General features: G+C 42.5%; 1 pseudogene; it reads right to left on the bottom strand.

Annotated features, from left to right (window-relative positions):
- Positions 1 to 1,551: 1,551 nt before the first annotated feature.
- LOC148100124 (uncharacterized) lies at positions 1,552 to 2,267 on the bottom strand (annotated as a pseudogene).
- Positions 2,268 to 16,977: the final 14,710 nt, after the last annotated feature.

Raw genomic sequence — 16,977 nt, 5'->3', positions numbered from 1 at the left:
TTCTGTTATCACTAAAAGTTGTAAAATGTTGTATCACTAAAATATCATTCTCAGTCAGTTATTTATTATGTGTTTACAGCGCCCTCTGTGGTTGCTTCAAGTAATGCACTTTAGAAACGGCTTTATTTTGAAACAACTTTATTGAACAGGAAGTCGGCTCAAGGAAAGCAAGTGAGCAAAAAGAAGGGAAACATATCGGCACACAGTTTATGGTGTCCTGTTGGAAAAAATACTGTCCACTTCTTCGGTTTATGGTTGTATCGCCGGTATGTACTTAAAGTATAAATTGCATCTTTGTTTTTTGTACAATATGTTGCCGCTAATGCAGTATTTGGCTGTAAAGCTAGTCCTTTTGTTAAGCTAGTTACCCGCGATTTTGGAGGTCGTCTGGGATAGCATCAGTAGTAGTTTAAAAAGTTTACATAATTAGACATATGCTATGTAGTAGCATTGTGGTATATAAATGCATATTATGCTGCACATATGTATGTCATGACTGTATTTTTTGTCTTGTTTTTAGTTTTACCCTTTTGAATATCAGTAAACCTGTTGACAACGCTCATCGGTCTTCAGAGTGGTGATATAAGAAAGGTGTTAACGCCCCTGCATCAGACATGCACCCATAACGGCACAAACATAATGTCAACCACATACAAAACGTAGATATAGTGTTACTGTTTGGTTTGAGATCAGCTACTACACATAATATAAATAATATCTTTAATTTGAGCGTTATAATAATAAAATAATTGCCAAACCTGTATAAAGATTGGTAATCCTGGTTCCTCAGGGAGTTCATACAGCAAATGTCATCCAGATTGATTAACATCTTGAGGAGGGTTTAAGGAACAGACACCCACACACACACTTTCATCATTCTAGTAAGCTGTATAATATACAGGCGCAGGCTACATCTGAGGAAAGCCATGATGTTCCTCCAGTATGCAGGATCATCACTGCGCATACATACATCTCTCTGTGTTGAACATGTTGGACTTCATGAGCACATTCAGGGCAAAATTCGAACTTTTATACAGAACATGTTAAACTTGAGCATTGGACCAAAATGTAGTGAACGTCTTCATGCTCAAACAGTAATTAGTACTTTAAAAATACCACAACCTGGGGTTTCCCAGGAGAACACTGAACTGTAACAAGATGAATAACAAGTCACTTGAATGAGTGAGGAAACGTTTCCCCCACTGAAAACGCTGCGTCCCGATGAACAGAATCAACCTTTGGAGATTTACTTACCTGGATGATTGAGCGAGCATCCAGACGTACCTTACTGATGTTTTTAGACTGAGCGGCCTCCTGCCTTACCTCTCTGTTTTAATAAGCATTATTAACACTACAGTTTGGTTCAGAACTTGTTGTACAAGTAGAAACACTTTGGACAACAAAGCACCAGAAGAAAGACCTTAAACAATATTAATATTTAATGAATATTAAATTGACTATTACTTACATAGTGCTTTTCTATTCTAGCTGAGTACTTAAGGCATTTTTTCCATAGCCTCAATTCATTCACAGGGCACTTTGTTTTATGCCTTAAGCATTATTTACCCAAGAATACTTCTGCACGTGGAATGGAGGAACATCACTGAGTGCTCCGATTACCACTGGGACCACTGTTACCTTCAGCTTCCACATCTTCTCGAGCTCTTCTCTGAGCCCTTGGTACATCTCCAGCTTCTCATGTTTCTTCGTGCTGATGTTGCTGTTATTCAGAATCACTACGGCCGTCTTCTTCTGCTTGTCTGTCACTACTATGTCCGGTTGGTTAGCCACCACTATTTTGTCCGTCTGTATCTGGAAGTCCCACAGGATCTTAGCTCATTCATGCTCCGTCACCTATTTTGACCTGGGGACTTCCAGGCCATATTCGGCACAGATGTTCCTGTACACTATGCCGGTCACTTGGTTATGGCGTTCCATGTATGCCCTGCCTGCTAGCATCTTGCACCCTGCAGTTATGTGCTGGATTGTCTCCGGGGCATCTTTACACAGCCTGCACCTGGGGTCTTACCTGGTGTGATAGACCCCAGCCTCTATGGATCTTGTGCTCAGAGCTTGTTCCTGTGCTGCCATGATTAGTGCCTCTGTGCTGTCTTTTAGTTCAGCTTTGTCCAGCCACTGGTAGGACTTCTGGATATCAGCCACTTCCTCTATCTGCTGGTGGTACATACCGTGCAGGGGCCTGTCCTTCCATGATGGTTCCTCCTCTTCCTCCTCTTTCCTGGTTTCTGCTGCCTGAGGTATTCAGTGAGCACGCGGACGGTTATGTGGATATTCGTTGTCTTATCCTGGACTGTAGTACTGACACTCACTAGTCCCGGCCTCCTTCCTTCCACTTAGCGTACAGCTTCAGGGTGCTGGACTTGGGTTGAAACCCTCCATCAGTGGTCAGGAGCTTCCTGGTCTTGATGTCAGTGGCTTCCTGTAGAACTGTACCTCTGTAGTTACTTGGTGGTTGCAGCTTTCCTCGCAGCGTCTTCGTGGCTTCCATTTGCCTGTGGGATTCCCAGATGCTTGTGGATTCAGGCCTATGCAGAACAGCAATCAGGAATCGATAAGGGATTTGTTTGCAAAAATGGCAAACAATTCCAAGGAATTGAAACAGTGGGAACCGGTTCTCAACAAGAACCGGTTTTCGATACCCATCCCTAGTCCTGTTGATCTTGTACAGTTCTAGGCATTCCAGGATCCAGGGGCATCGAGTCATAGGCCGTCTTGTAATCAATCCAGGTAGTGCACAGGTTGGTCAGCCTAGTCTTGCAGTCTCAGGTGACTGGTTTGTCTACCAGTAGCTGGTGTATATGTCTATTCATATTCATCCATTCGCTATGATGCCTGACAGGAGTTTACATGTGGTACTAAGGCACGTTAATGGTCAGGTAGTTGGATGGGATTGGTCTCTTCTGGGGGTCCTTTGGATCAGGACTGTCCGCCCTTAGGTTAGCCATTCTTGTCAATTAGCAGCTGGTTCATTTGTGCTGCCAGACGCTCATGGAGTGCAGTCAGCTTCTTCAGCCGGTAGGCGTGAACCACGTGGGGCCCTGGTGCTGTCCAACTCTTCATACTGGAGACCCTTTCTTGGATATTTGCCACTGTGATGGTTACTGGACCGTGTTCAGGGAGGTCGCTGTGGTCTGTCTTGGATGTAGACATCCAGTATTGCTCAGTCTCCAGCCTTGGTGGTGCTGTTCTCATATTGTTCCCCTGCCACTGAGAGTACACCCTGGCTGGTTCTGTGGAGACTGCTTGGCAGTTTCCAAAGCCTCAGGTATGGACAGCTTCCTGTACTCCTTAGGCACCTCCTTCATTGCACTTTTCTGCAGCTCTGATAGTTGGCTAACCTCCCTCCATGCTAACTTGATCTTGGCCTCTAGTCGTCTTCTCCATGTTGTTCCTGCTCCTTGTGGCTCCTTGTGGCTTTTCAACTGATTTCTTCTGCTGTAGTGTAGATCAGCTGGTTATTCTCTGTATTGGTCACGGTAGGTATCACCCGTAGTGCTGCATTCACATAATCTAGTAGATCTTCTGAGGGCACTTCACGTAGTCTTGGTAACCGGTTACGGAGGATCCAGGTTTCAAGCTTCGCCATGATCCTATCTTTCAGGTCAGTTCCTCTCACACTCAATGATCCTTCTTCCATCACACTTGGGGCTTGGTACCCAATCTCTGGTGGGGGTGATGAAATCTCCCCCCTGACCTGCTTCCCTTGCCGGAGCATTTGTGTTGTACCGTGTCAGTCTCTAGCTGTGAGAGCTGTTCCTTCTTCCAAATGTTGAAACACTGAGCCACTTGTTGTTACGTCCAGCACGGCCAAATTCATCCACCACACCACATCATCACCGGCCATTTTCCAGGCCATTAACCTGCTTCACCTGCGCTGCCGCCGCCTTCCACTTGGCCGGCCTCCTGAAATGTTCTGTCACCTTTGGCGCTGCTGCTTTTCACGCAGTCGGCCCCCTGAACTGTTTCTTCCTGGACTCCTGTGCTGTCAACCTCCGGGTTGGCCCCCTGAGCAACTCTGTTATAGACTGTTGTGCCGTCAGCCTGCAGTCCTGCCCCATGAACTGTTTGTAAACTGTTTCCTGAGCTCCAGTGTTTTTTGTGAATATTCTGTTTTGGGCTATTTCATGAGCTCCAATGCTCCTTGTGGATTTTTTTTTTTAAATTTTAGACTCTAATACTTGTTTAAGTGTTGTTATTTTCCTCTGAGTTACTGATTTGACTGAAACACCAACCTTCCAGCCATTGCTATAAGCTTACGTTTGGACTCTTCAGTTATTAAATCGTCACTTTTGTTTCACCCTTGGTGTCTTACGTTTGCACCTACACACTCAGTCCTGACACTACATATGAACGTTTGGTGCCTAACTGTGGAAATCTGAGATATGCATTATTGAAATTGTACTTGTTTTTTCTTAAGACAGTCCGGGGTGTTCACTTGTTTGGAATATGTGTGATTCATTGAATGTAAACCTTTTCAGAATGCACTTGTACTTCTTTACACCTAAAGACATACAAATTATGTTGTTTTTCATTTAGGTTGCTAAGTATTTCACTTAAGTTTGACATTATTGGCCAATTCTGTGTTAGAAGTAGCAGGATTTTAGCTAGCTAGTTTCTACCTAAAGTCTTTCTAATAAACTAAAATGTACAGCTCTGTACTTTGGACGTAAACAGAAGTGGAAAACTAAATAACAGCAATGTTTTGAGAGTTAGTGAAGTTAGTCTACCATATGATCTGCAACCTGGTTGGTAGTTATAGATAATAATATTACAACTCCACTATTCATTCACTCTCACATTCACACACTGGTGGAGGCAGCTACAGTTGTAGCCACAGCTGCCCTGGGGCAGACTGACAGAAGCGAGGCTGCCATATCGCGCCATCGGCCCCTCTGGCCAACACCAGTAGGCGGTAGGTAAAGTGTCTTGCCCAAGGACACAACGACCAGGACAGAGAGCCCGGGGATCGAACTGGCGACCTTCCGGTTACAGATGTGCTTCCCAACCCCCTGAGCCACAGTCGCCCATGAGAGCTTTGTTTAGGTTAATATTGTCATGATCCAGTGTTTTTATCCAGTGGTTTGGGTTTTCATTTCTGTTATTCAGTGTTTTGTTTGATGCTTAGTTTGTAACAGTGTGGATTATTTGACTCTGTTTTCATCTGCCTTATGTATTTGCTGCTTCTACCTAAATGAAGATCAGTTTTCAGTCTGCTTAATCTGAGTCTGCATCTTTTTATGTAAATTAGCACAGAGAAGATGGCAGATGAGGGTGTAACGTCCTCATCATTCTAGGGCAGAAATAATATAACAAAAATGAACCAACCTTCAGCCAGCACATAGTATGAGATAAGCCCATTCAGAACACAAGGCCATTGATATGTTGCTGCATGGTTCGGATTGCTTGCTGTGACAAAGCCTTAATGTCCACACCAACATCTTAGTTGGCCCAGGAGTGAATGTTCCCTGAAGTGTGCAGCTATAGTTATACCACGACACTCTAAAACTGATTTTATTCATGCTGCACATCAATAGTGAAAAAGCTCAGGAGGATTTTTCATTATTATTAAGTAAAACAAGATAGTGTGCAGGCAAACATAGTGTTTGCTTCTGAAACACATTTTCTAGTGTCCCAAATTGAAAAGGCCTCTATGCCTACAGCAGATCATGCGTCTTTCATTTGCTTTTCATGCCTTTGAGTTTGTACCATGTTTACACTTGGATCACAGCTTCAGGCTTCATTACACTTACCTGCTTTAGCAGCTGTGAGCATGTAACAATGTAGCGTTTCTCCCAGCTGAAGACACAAGCTCACAGGAGGTGTAGTGAAGCACCTCCTCGGTGTTGTGGGGATCCAAGATGAATGGGAGGTTTGACCCAGTGAAGCTTCATTGACCTCCACCCACGAAGAACAATGCAATCAATATGCTGAGTCTGAGAAAATGCACAGTGACATCATGTTTTGACCAGGAAAGCCCCACCCCCCAATCCCCCACCCTGGAGTTATGACAAGAAGTAAATGGCATAATGATTCTTTAGACAAGGCCAGCAGTGTTGTGAAATATTTCCACGCTTGCACTCATCAGTTCCCACTGGAATCCTTTCAGAGGGGGGATTCCTCAGGCAGAGGGGGGGAAAATGTCACACAGGCCCATATCAAACAGTAAGCAATTGTGGACACTCTCAGCTTTTCCAGATCTAATCTGTTCCAGTTCTGCAACAAATGTAGACGTTTTGCAGAACTACAAACCATACGAAGTGAATCAAAGCAAAATGGTTTCAGAAACATTCGTCTAATTTAAATATTTGAAACAGCTGAGAGGAAAAGGTTCCTGGAAACGTCTCCTGTAAAACAGCTGCATAGGCCCAGAGTTGCATCACGGACCTGGAATTTTGGTGTCAAAACCTTTTGTGGGAGTGCGTGTTTGGTGACAAGTCTAGACGAGCCCTCGGGGTGTTTGATTGACCCAACAGTGTCTGTGACGGCATTTAAGTGCCAAAAACAGGGGCAGCATAAACCATGTGTGCGTTTTGGTGCCTTTTAGATGATTTTATTGACGTAAATGACAAATGATATGACCCCGTGTGTGCTTGGTGATCTTGTAAATTTGTGCTTCAGTTTTGGACAGTAAAATTTGAATATTTTATTGTGTAAAATTATTACTACTCTATTGAGCCTTCCCAAACCAAAGAAATCAGTCCAGTGAGAGAGCAAGGAAAATATTCAGAAAAATAACAGCAGTTGTTTAATTTTCTAGTAAACATGGTATGGTAAAAATCCCACAAGTTATTTTCATTTCTAACAAGAGACTATTGTAATCATAAGAACTACACCAAAGTGTTTGCAGTCCCTCTGTGCTCTAACAACAGTAAAATCAGCTTCATGTGAATTACCAGCCAACCCTTTGGGTGGATGTACGGCAGGTTTTACAGCAACATGTACTCACTGCCAACTTTTACTCCATTGTAGAACTGGAAGTGTAGAAGCCTGATGGCTGTGGACACACGTGCTTCTTTGGTATTAACAACCAGGGTGTGAACACACATTGTTTTGGACATCAGAGAGTGTTGCCAGGGTTAACATGTGGATTAAATCTCAATAGCATCGTGTGTCAGTGCATTTACGGTCGATTTATCTGCAGTTCTGACTCAAAGCAGCCCTACAGTATTAGCAGTGTGGTCAAAATGCCTCCATTTCTTTCCCACCACAGGAGACAGCCATTCACACTTCCACATCCTTACATCTATAGTCAGTTTAGATGTATTCATTAACCTGTTGGATTGCATGTTGGACTGTAAGAGGAAACCCACACACAGAACGGTTTGGTGGTCGGGGTTTTCTCTGGGTTATACTTTTATGTCACAGTATCAAGCACCTTGTTGCTGTGAATTGACTTGATATAAATGAAACAGAATTTGGCCTTCTCTTAGGTTTGCGTCTGGGTATACAAAGCACCTAACTGTAACCCAATTTGAAATCAAAGTGCCACAGAACCGGGCAGATGTGAAGAAGTTAACAACATTTGTAGGCAACTACTAGAAGGATGCTCATGCTTCCTTTAGGATGAATCGTAGTAACTTTGGGAGCTAAACCTATGGTTAACTTTGGTTTACAACTAAATGCATGAATGTCATGTCCAGAGATGGTAACGCGTTACTGTAATCCGATTACTTTTTTCAAGTAACGAGTAAAGTAAGGGATTACTATTGCAAAAACGGTAATTAGATTACCGTTACTTTCCCGTAGGAACGCTGCGTTACTGCGTTACTAAAACCGTGATTTTTTTGCGAGAATGTCTCATGACAGTGACGTAAGCGAGTGCGACGTTCGTGACAACAGCTGTGTGCAGATCAACAATGGATCATATATCGAGTGCAGAGAGAGTATGAGCGTGCAGCGTTTAAAGCGTGGAAGTACTGACCTTACTTTGAGTTTGATTCCATAAAAAGTGACAAAAACATTAGTGTCCGTTGTGCGTGGGAAGAAAACTTCTTTTTACAGCTAAAAAAACCCCTAAACTTCCGAGCAAGCACCGAGTAGCTACGACGTAATGGGAAACTCACAGAGAAACTCGCGGATTCTTCCACTGACCGCTGCACACCTGCACCAGGATAAACCTCCGCCTACCCCACTCCTGCTTTACAGGTGAAAATAGAGCAACAGGACCGCTAGTCTTTGACTTTATTTATTTTCTGCTGTGTTTTACTTGCATCTATTTGAAAGACTGAGTGTAAACACACAAAATATTTTATTTTATGTGCTGGAATGTGCAGAAAATAGGTTTAAATGTTAAACTAATTTCTTCCAGTCAGAGAATGTTGCAGATAATTAAATGTTTGCTTGATGCATAAAGTTAAAAGATTAAAACTAATAAAACAAGTTTTAAAAAGAGACTTTTCCATTTGATTACATTTTGTATGATGATTATGCAGAAAAAGTAGAATTGGGCTGAAAGATCTATCACTTTATCACCTATTCAGGTTGTAAATCGTGTTTTTAAAAAGTAACTAAGTAATTAATTACTTTTGAAAATAAGTAATCAGTAAAGTAACGGGATTACTTTTTGGGGAAGTAATCAGTAATTAGTTACTGATTACTTTTTTCAAGTAACTTGACCAACACTGGTCATGTCAGGTCCCATTTATCTGCATAGCACTATTCAGATCAAGGCGCTTTACAATGTGCTGGAAAGAGACAGTTAACACATTTAAAATATATTAATGTGCATATACATATATACAAATATATAAACAAGACTAGAGTTATATATTGTGGTCACGGATACATTTTTATTTTCAATTTAATTGCATCAATGGGGAAACTGATAAAGTGGATAAAGATGTGAAGCATTTAGTGGAGACTGAAGGGGCGAGCTGGAGGGAGGGAGACGAAAGAAGGAAAACTATTTCATACAGTTTATTATTGCTGCAACACAATTTCCCCACAGGGATCATTTGTTTCCTCTTGCATCAACAGATTAAACTGTGGTCCCAGAAAGAAGCAGATGATTGATGTCCTTTCATTGCTCAGTGTTCTTGAGCTGTCTTTACCGCAGATCAGTAGAGCTGCTCAACATCCAGCTGCCTTAAATAGCTAATGGCAGGTGAAAAACACTGCAGCGCTTTTTTCCTGTGGTGGTGAGAGGTCATGTGAAACACTGTCCCCAGGGCCTGTGGGAAGCACTCACATGTTTTCCAATATAATCTTGTAGATGAGGCGGATCTTCCAATGTGCTAAACATAAACATCCTCATTGAATGGATTCCAAAACTGCACACACTCTGTCTTTTGAAGAGTCTGATGACATATTCAAGGCCATGAAATTACATTGTTTACTGTACTGTGTAATAACATCTGTGTATGGACACGTTTTTTGGACAAAGACAAGTGAAAACTTACAAAAACCAAGCCGGACAGTGTGTTTCAATTCAGCTGTATTTATGTAGCACCAACTCACTACAGTTGTCTCAAGGTGCTTTATATTGTATTATACAGTAAGGTAAAGAATTACAAGTATTGCAGTCAAGGCTCTGTGTGTCTGGGCAGCACGGTGGCACGGTGGTTAGCACTGTTGACCCCTCCTTTTTGATCTCTGTTTAATTTTCCTTATCCTCCTGATCTGCTCTCCAAGTGGCAATGTACTAATTACCTACGATCGGCAAACACTTTTGAATTTTCGATCTTTTCACCACTATGGACCGGATCCATGTTGGAATATAGCTGATTCAATTCAATTCAATTCAATTCAATTTTATTTATATAGCGCCAAATCACAACAAAAGTCACCTCAAGGTGCTTCATAGATACAGAGAAAAACCCAACAATCATATGACCCCCTATGAGCAGCACTTTGGCGACAGTGGGAAGGAAAAACTCCCTTTTAACAGGAAGAAACCTCCGGCAGAACCAGGCTCAGGGAGGGGCGGGGCCATCTGCTGCGACCGGTTGGGGTGAGAGAAGGAAGACAGGATAAAGACATGCTGTGGAAGAGAGACAGAGGTTAATAACAGAGGTGAGAGAGATGCCACTTCGCCCCGGATGGATTTTTCCACCAGCACACATGTCTTGCCTCTACCCTTCCCGTACAAGAAACGCTTCAGGAAGTGGGGTAAACAGAGTGGTATTCGTGTACGTTTTAAGGCTTACCTTAAAGCACGGGCCGTGGCTAATCTACATGCTACCATGGAAATCCTGCAACATCCTCCCACTTGCCGGGACCGATTCTTTGTTAGATTGGTCACCCATCAATGGATCCGCCTGTCAGACTACAGGTTAACTCCGCCTTCCCTGTGGCCTGTCTGCCTATCCGGACCTGGATAAGGACTTTTTGGGGTGGCGTACACTGCAGCAACCTAAGCTGATTGAGCCGTGCTCCAAGTAAAAACACGGCGCCCTTGACCTGGATGGCGCAACTAAACATGAGGTTGCTGGTGAATAAGACTTTAGTTCTGAAGGATTTTTTCCTCACCTCTGGGCTGGATGCGTTGTTTCTGACGGAGACCTCGATGCGCCCTGTTGAGTCGCTCTCCTTCTCTGAGCTCCTGACTGTGTCTTTTTTTAGTTCACCCAGACCCACTGGTAAAGGTGGAGGTCTAGCCTCGGTTATTAAACATAAACTTAAAGTTTATGTTCTCTGTGAACAATTTTTAAATAACTTCACAGATAAAATTTGATCTTTAAAAGCCTTAAACCCCTTAGTGAGGAGCCCTGCCCCTACCTTAGGATGCCCATCGACTTTTCATCAGTTTGAGCTGGTGTCACTTCCCACACTTAAGCGTATAATCGATCAACTGAGAAATACTAACTCTGTCCATGATATCCTCCCATCTCGCTTTGTCAGGAATGAACTTATCACTGTCCTCCGGCTGCGTCCCGACAGTCTTTAAACATGCGGTAGTACGGAGGATCTGATATCCTCGTGTTGGTGTTGTTCCCAGATCATCATGAAAATGTTGTTCCAGGTTCAACATTGCAAGTGACCAATCACATTATTGTGACGTTATTCTTTTGCGCGCCAACCCATTCGTGCATTTATGAAATTCCAATGTTGCAAGGACAATATCAATTCTGCTTAGCGTTTATTAAAGGGTCAGGGTTAGGGTCAGGGTTAGGGTCCGTTGATCGGCGGACAAAGGCGGTTTCTCGCAGCTTAAGTACAGTTTTTTGTTTTACGCCGGTTTTTCCCGAAGTCGCAAAAGTATGACATCACAACATTCTGATTGGTCACTTGCAATGTTGATCCTGGAACAACCTTTAGTGTGATGATCTGGGAACAATACCAACACGAGGATATCAGATCGTGCCGGTAGTACAGCCTGTTCTAAAAAAAGTAATCTTGATCATAACGACCTTCTAAATTACCGGCCGATTTCCAAACTTCCATTCTTGTCTAAAGCATTGGAGAAAATAGTCCTCTCACAGATGCAGGCCTACTTGGATCCAAATAATAAACCATGCCATAGCACTGAAACTGTGCTGCCTAAACCTAAGTCCTAAACGACCTTCTCTTATTTGCTGACTCAGGGTGCTCTACAGTCTTAGTTTTATTGGACTTGACTTCTGCGTTTGATATGGTGGACCATAATATCCTCCTATCGAGGCTTGGACATACACCAGACATAAGGGGTAGTGCCCTTAACTGGTTTAGATCGTATGTATCGGATAGGTCTTACTCCGTCACCATCGGTGGCTGCTCTTCCTCTATTGCTGTGGTGTCCCCCAGGGATCTGTGTTGGGCCCTATGTTGTTTTCATTGTGTGTGCTGCCCTTAGGCTCTATCTTTGAGAAGTGTAATATCTCTTATCACTTTTATGCTGATGATATTCAGATTTACTTTCGGATGACTAATGGCATTTCGTCGTCATTACACTGTCTATTAGAGTGCTTGAGAGAGGTCAAAGATTGGCTCTCCGATAACTCTCTTATATTGAACGAGTAGAAATTGTGCTGTTCGACAACCATACTTCACGGGGCCAATTTGCTGACACTCTTGGACCCCTTGCCGCCTTTCTTTCTGGCACTTAGGTGTTCTCTTTGACAGCTCCTTTAAGTTTGACAAGCAAGTATCCTCTGTAGTTAAATCTAGTTTCTACCAACTGCGTCAAATCTCCAAGGCCAAGCACTACATACCACACAAGGACCTTGAGAAACGTATCCATGCTTTTGTGGCCTCTAGATTAGACGACTGTAATTCCCTTTACTTTGGTCTCCACCCTTCTTATAGATTGCAGCTTGTCCACAACACTGTGGCACATCTTCTGACTGGAACCACAAGGTTTGCCTCTATCAGCCCAGTCCTTGCTGACCTGCACTGCCTCCCTGTCAAATACCGAATTGAGTTTAAAATTTTGTGGCTTACCTTTAAAATCATTTACAATACTGCGCCGTGCTACCTCACTGAACTCCTTAGTCCATATACCCCTGGGAGAGCCCTAAGATCATCAGGACAATTACTCTTGGTTCAGCCTGGATCCCGGTAAAGACCAGAGGCGACCGTGCTTTTGCCCCGGCAGCCTTGAGCCTCTGGAACAATCTTCCTGCTGCTATTCGCGCCTCTGATTCTGTCTAATTATTTAAATCTCAGTTAAAAACTTACCTGTTTGACCGAGTGTTTTCAGTTAGTTAGTGCACATCCCCTATATTTTACACTTATGTTATTTATCTTCTACTAATGTTTCACTGTATAAATACCCCACCTTATATTTATGAATACCTATTAATGTTATCTTCTAAACTTTAATGTTTTATTTCTCATTTTGTCTGTACTTTTTGGGGGGTTTTTGTACTCTGTTATAGCCTTTTATCTTATATCTTATGTTTTAACCTTGTAGTGAAGCACTTTGGTGTACCTTCGGTTTTAAATGTGCTATATAAATAAAGTTGTATTGTATAATCCAGTGGTATTTCATGGGTGAAATACCAGCGCTTGTCCACTGAGATCTAAAGATTTACATGAATTAAAATATTCCAAAGGGATCTCTTCTTTCTTTTCAAGCAGCATTCTGCTGTAAAGCTTCTCGCCTGTGGGAATCAGTCTGTCCAAAGTACTGCTTATGGCTGTCCTCTGTGTGACTAGGATTTCACTGGTATCTGTAGCATGATGTTGATCATGGGTGAGTATGTGCCAGAAAACTAAATGTGGTAGCTTTGCTTTGACTCTGACTCAAGCGCTTCCTCTCTCCCTACTTTCCTGTTTCCTCTTCAGATCTAATAAAGGTGGAAGCCCCTCCCCCCAACAAGAAAGGATGAAAGCACAGACCTAAGAGGCTGTGAGGCAGGCAGCCTCTTATTAATATTTGATATACTTCATCTCAGCTTGCCTTTCTGTAAGTCACCGTCCACCAATAACATAACCTGTGTACAGAGTATTTCTGTTGTTTCACAACTCCAGTTAAGACTGTTTTTATTACTTGGATGTGAGATCCAATCTTTAGATTTAAAACTATGTAAATATGTATGATTCCTGGTGAGACTCTAAGATGTAGGAATGTGTATAAAATGAGTTTCCACGATACTTTTGGACTATTGAACAAGTCTGAACTTCCTACAAATCATGTTCGGTCTTTGGTGCTGTACAGAAGCAACATTACAAAACATAGAAACTCCCAGTGACGGTGTTTTGTTCAGCTAAATGCTATGTTGTGCATTTAGCCATATCATCAGCTCAGCTTCAGTTTTCTTTACCAGATATAAATGTTACCAAACAGCTCTGTATATAATCTGTATGCAAATGAAAAGTAACATGTGCTCCTGAGGGCCACAAACTCTCCTCTGCTCTATCAGGTCCCAAGCGAAGGTGAAAGTGAAGCCAGATGCAGTGCAGACTTTATGAATTCCTTCTCCACCTGCACTCTGTTCAGGTTAAATCAGTATGATGTGGTGATAAAAGCACCTTAAATCCACTGAGTAATGTCGAGCTGACTTCTCACGCATGACTTTAGTTTTAGTAACTTACCTTTTGAATTATTATCTTAGCTGATAACAGCTAGGGGTATACTGCCTCATGTTGCTGCCTGCAGGACATCTCTGATTGCACCATTATAAAATAAAAAATAAAAATGAAATCCTGTCGATGTCCTGTCCAGACATCTTTGCATGCACTTCCTCTTGTCTCTGCAGTGCTCACATAAAGTCTCTGAATCTTTGGTATAATCTTGTGTAGGTCGACCTCATGCTATCAAAAGAACTGTGAGTCACTACAGGATTAACACAAGACCTCTGCATGCATTTGGATGCCATAGTCTCTTTTGTACAAGCCAACTCTGAGTAGGTTTTGTGGTGCATTATCCTGCAGGGGGGGGGGGGGCTTCTGATTTCAGGAAGTGCTGTTTCCATAGAGGAAGGTTTGTTTGTTCTCTCTCGGTGTGTGATATGTGTCCACATGATTGCTAGGAAACAATGTTTCCAAGCAGAGCATTTTAACAAGATGATCTGTATCGTTCGCTCTCAGTGGGTTTAATATTGTGTCTGAATGCTTCACTCGTATCAGAGTAAAAGGAAGCAGCCTCTTGGTGACTAGCAAAACATGTGCTAGTCTCTCAGACAGATTAGCAAACTTTCTCAAATAATGGCTCAAATGCTTCGCAGCTGCTCATATTTTGGTGATGTTTTGCACATAAATCACTATCTTGCAGAGAAAGTACGTCACTATTTGTGGAGGATTTCTGAATTTCAAATCTATCAGGTTCTTGCTGGAAGCTTAATGTAAATAGTTACTGTGAATTTCTGTGACAGTGGCACGTTTGAGGTTTTTGCCAGTTTATCAGAGTTAATTGCTGTATTACTGTAACTGCCAGCTCAGTGCCATGCTAATATGAGTGATAGCCAACTGTCATTTTATTGCCATCTCGATTGACCAAAGTTGCTCTGAAGATGTTACCTGCCTGTGAGTAGCTGCCCACCTGGTCCTCTCCCCACCTTCTCAGCAACCAAAGGCAATAAGTAATTTTGGTCGTCCATTAATCTCCAACTGCTGTTTTACCTTTTTGCTGCAGTAAAAACAGCTCACAGCCAAAAAAAAAAATACTTAAAGTAAAAGTAAAATATAAGTTCTAAACTACAGAGAAAAGTAGACACTCCCAAAACAACCATAACCACATACTGGAGGATATATGTGTCTGTCTGCCTACGTTTACTTTACTGTTGACATTTTAAAAAATCCATATTGAATAACTTTATTCCCCAACCCGAATCTATGAAGCTTGGAACAAAAGATAAGACATGAAGCCTTCAACAGTGAGACTAAAAATACTATACACATACTGTATATACATATATCTACATCCATATATACACCCAATCATAAAATCACAGAACACAGAAACCACATAGGGTAAATGGTCAGTATTTGTAAAGTGCTTTACTTGATCCTAAGGACTCCAAAGCGCTTTACACAATCATCCACACATTCACACACTGGTGATGGCAGCTACATTGTAGCCACAGCCACCCTGGGGCGCACTGACAGAGGCGAGGCTGCCGGACACTGGCGCCACCGGGCCCTCTGACCACCACCAGTAGGCAACGGGTGAAGTGTCTTGCCCAAGGACACAACGACCGAGACTGTCGGAGCCGGGGCTCGAACCGGCAACCTTCCGATTACAAGACGAACTCCCAACTCTTGAGCCACGATCGCCCCATGGTGCAATAAAGTGCTGCAAGTGCAAGTCCGGGCTCAAGTGTGTCGCTCATAATGAATGTTAACTTTTAAAGGATAACAAATAACATTAAAGTTACTGCATGGTACAGTTAAAATCACACTGTTCAGCCCCTCAGTTCATCCTCTCTCTGACACAAAGTGCTTTAGTTCCCTCCCCTCTCCCATTAAGCCTTCTTTCTTCTGATTTGTTATCTCTCTTAAACAGGTGGTTTGATCAGCAGGTGGGCTAATGTGCTCTGTCTACCTGAGAGCACCAGGTTAGGAACCTGCTCTGAAGTTATACAGAGAGAGAGAAAAACAAATAGTCTGAGACGCGCTACAGAGAGGAGTCTGTAGCTCACAGAAATTCCCTGTACATCCACTGAGCTTGTTATTTGGAAGTTTTAGCCATGCTTAATATTGTGGCACACAGAGAAATCAGAAGCTTGTAGCCTGCTGTTCAACCCCAAGCCAACAGGGGGAGCTCTGTATTAAACACTTAGTGGCGTTACAATGTGCTTCAAGTGTCAATAACAGCATAACAGAACTCACTTATGGTACTGCATTTCTATAAAACAATAACTGTCAGTGACTTTGTATCGTAGTATAAACACAACATTGAAGATATCAGTTAAAAGTAACGTGACCATAAACAATCAAACAAGAACATCTAAACAGCAGCACGTGTCCCAAGTCATGATGGGAGAGAACTAGCTGCTCCCCCAACACGCCACAATATGAATATTCACAACAGTATGTATGTAAGAGTTTACTACAGTAGATAAGGAGAAGCACAAAAGGTTCATTTAATTTGTAAATGTGTCGTTACAAGCTCTAACTTGGAATAATGTTGGTATCCTGTGGCGATTTCAGACAGTCCTGATTCAAAGTGTTCACATCTATAATAATGAGCATCATTTCAGATTTTTATGTCTATGTTACCCATAAACTCTTGTACTTTGGGATAGTTTACAACACTTGGTTTGGATTTCATTTTCACGCTTTAACAGCTTGAACCACAGCTCTGTTGGCGCAGGACTAACAGGCCTCTCGATGCTGCTGCCATGTTCCAGCAGCCCTGTTCCCACCAATTAACCCAGTGGAAAGGAGGAAAAACACCACAGGGTCAAATCATGAACATGCTGCGCGTGATCATATAAACTCCATCAGCTGTTTTCAGCCCATTGTTGAGCTTCAGACCTTCAACATGGTAACCAGACAGCAGTCATATCAACTATAATGCCATTGTAACATACAAACCAAGGCTCGTAACTATGACAGAAGAAAAACACGTCACCCCACCTCTCCAGCCCCCCTACC

Source organism: Neolamprologus brichardi, chromosome 12 (genome assembly GCF_056152115.1).
Source record: "Neolamprologus brichardi isolate AB-2024 chromosome 12, ASM5615211v1, whole genome shotgun sequence".
Lineage (NCBI taxonomy): Eukaryota > Metazoa > Chordata > Actinopteri > Cichliformes > Cichlidae > Neolamprologus > Neolamprologus brichardi.
Note: the sequence above shows the minus strand (reverse complement) of the source record. Positions and strands in the feature narration are given on the sequence as shown.